The following is a 5202-nucleotide window of genomic DNA, read 5'->3' on the forward strand; positions in this document are numbered from 1 at the left end:
AGCTAACTCTTCGAAATAGCCAAAATTTTTTCCCACAAACTTGGGACGAAAATAGCATCATTTGTAAATTCCGAATAAAAGTACATCAGTTTTCAAACGGATTTCATATGTTTATTGAAAAATTATAACATTTAGTATATATATATTAAATTTATCTATGATTTATCCCAAATATTTTTATTATTCCAAAATAAAGTTTCTTTTTCCTAAAATAACCTTAATTATATATAACTTATAAAAGAGTACACTTTTTGTTTCTAAAACTCTAAACAAAAATATCCATACTATGAACAAGAAAATAAATAGAAAATTGATAAAAAATAAAAACTTAACAAAGAATACTAATAATGATATTAAAAAATTATTTGTTTGTAAAACATAACCATGAAAAAAATTCAAGAACTTTGACGATTGTTTCTAGTATCTCTTATTACAAATGAGATTAAATGACAAAACTGACAAAAAAAAATAAAATTTTTAATTAATTTTTCAATTTAACAATTGAACACAAACGCTAAACGCAAAAAACTATAATTTATTGCTTCTGATGAACGGGAGTTAAAATCCAGAATCATGTTTGTGTTTAGAGAAAAAAAAATTGCCAAATAAAAAATTATAGTGTTCAAAAAGATTGAACGAGCTTCTTGTGTTTCTAATGCTAAACCAAACACATCCTAAATATTTTAGAAACTGAACTAAACTGCTTTTTCATGTAACAATTGAAAAAAATGCTTAGTTTTAATATTATTACAGTAAAATTAAATACCAGTTTTATTTGATTTAACAAACTAATTTTTATAAAAGAAAAAAATGAGCATTAATACACACAAAGATAGTTACTAAAAAAAGAACCTTCTTATATAGAATTTCTTTCAAAAGACTTCTTTAACAGATTTATCCAAATACCGTAGCTCAAAAAAGAATTTACCGTAATCCCTACAACAAAATTATATATATATATATATATATATATATATATATATATATATAAGTGTAACTTGTATATGAATTTATCTATTGATTAATGATTGTGACACGCAGGTAGAAACTATATAAACACCTTCAGAAATTTGAAAAAAAAAATTACTTATAATCTTAATTGAAACCTATTGACATGCATCATCAAAAAAAAAAAAATATATATATATATATATATATATATATATATTCCATATATTCATGCTTTTTTAAATAATTATAAATATATTTTTTAAATATATCATAAATATCTTTAGCTATCAGCTAGCATTAATATTAAATTTAATTTTACTAAATATTTATTTTTTAAAATTATTATATAATAAAAATTTAAAAATATAACTTAAAATTAAATTTAAATTTAATTTTATTAAATATTTATCTTTTAAATACCAATATTCCAAAACTTATCTTTTAAATACTAATGATATAATCTTATTTTTTTAAATTTATTGGTAAAGTTTAAAACTTTAGATATAATTTAATTTTAAAGTTTTAACATATGTAGTTGTTTCAAAACCACCTCTTTACTCTGAGCCAAAAAGCCAAATTTTATTCCAACGCGCCTTTTGGTTTCAATTTTTATCTCCTTTTTCAAAACTGCTCTGCCTCCTTATGGTTTACAGAGAGCCTTCACTCACCCACACTGCTCTCCTACCTGTGACCACCATCAATCTTCCGGGTCGCACTCCAGCCAACCTCCGCCCTTGCAACTCAGGCGACCTCTACCCTCTCTCGTTCTTCACGCTCACAGATTACAGAGCCCTAACTCGCTCACCTGCTCTGCCTTGTGGCCGCCGCGGCGCTTATGATCTTCCGGGTCGCACTCCAGCCAACCTCCGACCTCGCAACTCAGGCGACCACCACCCTCGTGATTCGCGTTCACAGGTAATAGCTCTCACCCGCTCACACTGCTCTGCCTCGTGCATGTGGCCGCCTCCTCCGGTCTCGGACCTCGCACCGCCACCAGCCTCTAATCCTTGCCCCTTTGCGTCTTTGTGCGATCTCTGTCAAGTCCCAATTTTTTGTGAGTAGTGATGTGATTCTTGTTTGTTTCTTTGTCAATTTGCTTGTTAATGATGGTTCTCATTATCAGACTATGGCTTGGAGTTTTATCAATGGCCCTTTGGTCTTTCTAAGGATAAAATTAGAGTCCTATTAAAAAATTTAGGGTTTGTTCTTAACTCTTTGGATATGAATGATACTCTCTTCTGTTTTGCATCTATTGGATGTCTTTTATTTCATTCTTGTTTCTCCTTTTCTATCACCATCTTAGTCATTATTTCCATTCGTATATACATTCTTTTAAATCTTTCACCATTTAAATTCTTTTTCTTGTTTATATTTACACTTTTTGCAGTAACATTTCATTGTCTTCATTTTAGTATTCATCACAATTTTAGTCATTATTTGTTCATTCTAAAATTTTTCATATGTATGAAAGTTTAGCAAGGTCAAATTGGATTAATTAAATTTAGAATTATATATATGGAGTCTGAATGCTAATGGTTGAATAATTGGGGGAAAGATGGTAACATTAGCCGCATTAAGCCATAACCCAGGGCAATAGTGAAAAAACCCATAACAATCACAATGCATATCACAAAAATGGAAATACCCACAATTAAAATGATTATAATTGTGACAATATATTTACAGTCGTAACACAGCTACAATTTGAATTAGAATTGTGAATTTTATCAATGATGTCAGAATTCTGTTTGTTTAACAGTGAACACCATGTTTGAATCATGGGTTCAATGACACGCCTCACATTAATAAGCTTACTGTAAAATAGTTGTAATTCAAATGCATGGAGTAGATGTATATTGTGGTGTGGTGTAGTGTGGATCAAGATCATAGCAACAGGAAATATTCTTTTTTTTTTAATTAACTTTAATTACCATATAATTTTAGTATATTCAATTATTCATCATTTATTGTAATTTTGTTGCCAAATTAAGCTGAAGTAATCAACAATGTTAAACCAGACATATACTTATCATTTGTTATCTTACGGATTTTTAAAGTAGATCACTATTCATATCTTCTAAAGGTATGTGCACAATAAGACTTATATATACATGAATATATGAGTGTATAAATTAATATTATCTATGGAATCCAAATTCAAGAATTACTAATTTTCATTATTAGCTAGCATTATATTCTCTGAATGCTTAATTTCCATGTAGTCAATCGGCGCTCAATCCTCACCATGAATAGTACGAGGTAACTATTTCTTCCCTCTGTTTCTCTGTTCTTATGATAAGGGCTATTATTTTGGTTCCCTGGCTGTGAATCTGTTCTTGTGTTGCAGATGTGAAAATGAAAGTTTAAATTTTGGCATATTAAATTTAGGAATATGTTAGGATCCAATATTTTTACCGAAAAAAAAAAAAACTAGAATTGACTTGTTGTGAATCTGTTCTTGTGAATCTATTCCTGTGTTGCAGATTGTGTATCATCAAGTTTAATTGTGCTTGCTCTGAAAATAATATATATCACAACATAACTTTCTCTCCAAATTCAACTATCTTCTTTTTTCTTTTTTTATTTTTCCCCCAATAACCGTTGGTGCTTGTATTACTATGCTAAAAATAAGAATATCTTCAAGTTAAATTTAAGTGTCAGCATTATTGTTTGCCATGTATGTAAGCTTGTAACTATAGTTTCTATGTGTATATATAAATCATGTGGGATAGAGAAAATAGAAAGAAAGAAATGGTGAATAGTTTGCTCTGAAATTAAAGAATCTTGTTTAACTAGTACTCATCTAGCATTTTGTATTTTGTTGTTTTGGGTTTAGAGTCAGTTAACCTTCTCTAATTTGATTGCATTTATTTTGTTTTGTGTCATGTGACAGAGCCTTGAGCAAATTGGTAACAGAGCAGAACGCCTTAGGGTTAAATCAGATATATATTTATATTCAAGTATTGATATTGAGGTGGAAATATGGATTTCCTCTGATTAATTTGGCTGCTAGCATTCTTCCTGCTATATTATTTTCTGTTTTATACATGGATTTTTATAGAAGTTATTGTCTGGGTCCTATTAAGCAATTATTTCATGTAATAGCCTTAACTTGCGAGAACTGTATGGTGAAGTCTAGATACTTGTATGCTTTTTTATCTTAATTTAGTTTTCAATATATATTGAAGAAAGCTCAGCTTTTTTCCCCTCATGCTATGGTTGTTGATTCAATACAAACTCTTGATCCTATTAACACTGTTAATAGTTTTCCTTCAACTCTATTAACACTTTTCTTTTTCTATCATTTGCCAATGTCTTTGAATTTAATATTTTGTTTTGATTTATGTATTCTCTAGTGGTTAGAGCAAAAGGTTAAGTTGAATGATGCTGAGCACAAGTTAAAAGATCAAGGACGTCAACTAAAGGTTCAACAGAAAAGAATTGGTTATACTAAAAAGACAATTCATGCTTTGTATAAAAAGTTGAATCTCCCGCTTCCTTCAACCTTGTCTGATCCTGCAGAAGATGAGCTTGGGACAGGCTCTAATGATGATGAGGATGATAACATAAGTGATTGATGTCAGGAGTATATGTTTTTTCTGATTTAGATTAAGGAATTTTTAGGTGAATTAGTTAGTACATTTTATTATATTCATGATATTTGACCTTTTTAAAGGCTTTCTTTGTTTTAGTTTAAGTATTTTTTTTTATTTTAATTTGATTACATTTATGGACAAAAGTATTTTAATAATAAATATTTTTTTAACTCTTTTATGGTAATTAACTTTTTTATGATTTTATTATATGTTTATAATTTCGATGATGTAATATGAAAAAAATGATTATGATGCTCTTAATATAAAAATTAGATCGAATACAATTTATTTTCTAAAATATTTATATATTAAATAGCAAATTATTTTGTATGAAAATTATTTAAAATATTATATTAAATTTGTAGAAAATTTGTGCGAAAATAATTTTTTATTTTGTCTGAAATTTAATTGAAAAGAAATATTTGATTTGTCTAAAATTTGTTCGAAAAAAATTTGTTATATTTGTCGAAATTCGTTAGAAATTTGTCTGAAATAAAGTATATTTTTTGTTTGAAATTTGTCTAAAAATTAATATTTTTATGTTTGAAATTTGTTTGAAATACGTTATTTTTATGTTGGCTAATCTGTCTGAAATTCGTCTAAAATACATTATAATAGTTAGAAATCTAGCAGATAAATGCCTATTCGAAATCTG

At 27.9% G+C, this 5202-nt stretch overlaps 1 long non-coding RNA gene across 1 annotated transcript; it reads left to right on the forward strand.

Annotated features, from left to right (window-relative positions):
• Window positions 1-1528: 1528 nt before the first annotated feature.
• On the forward strand, window positions 1529-4717 carry LOC112722603 (uncharacterized). The gene is made up of 2 exons (XR_011867743.1): window positions 1529-2005; window positions 3174-4717. It is a non-coding gene; the product is annotated as an uncharacterized lncRNA (long non-coding RNA).
• Window positions 4718-5202: the final 485 nt, after the last annotated feature.

Source organism: Arachis hypogaea, chromosome 11, assembly GCF_003086295.3.
Source record: "Arachis hypogaea cultivar Tifrunner chromosome 11, arahy.Tifrunner.gnm2.J5K5, whole genome shotgun sequence".
NCBI lineage: Eukaryota > Viridiplantae > Streptophyta > Magnoliopsida > Fabales > Fabaceae > Arachis > Arachis hypogaea.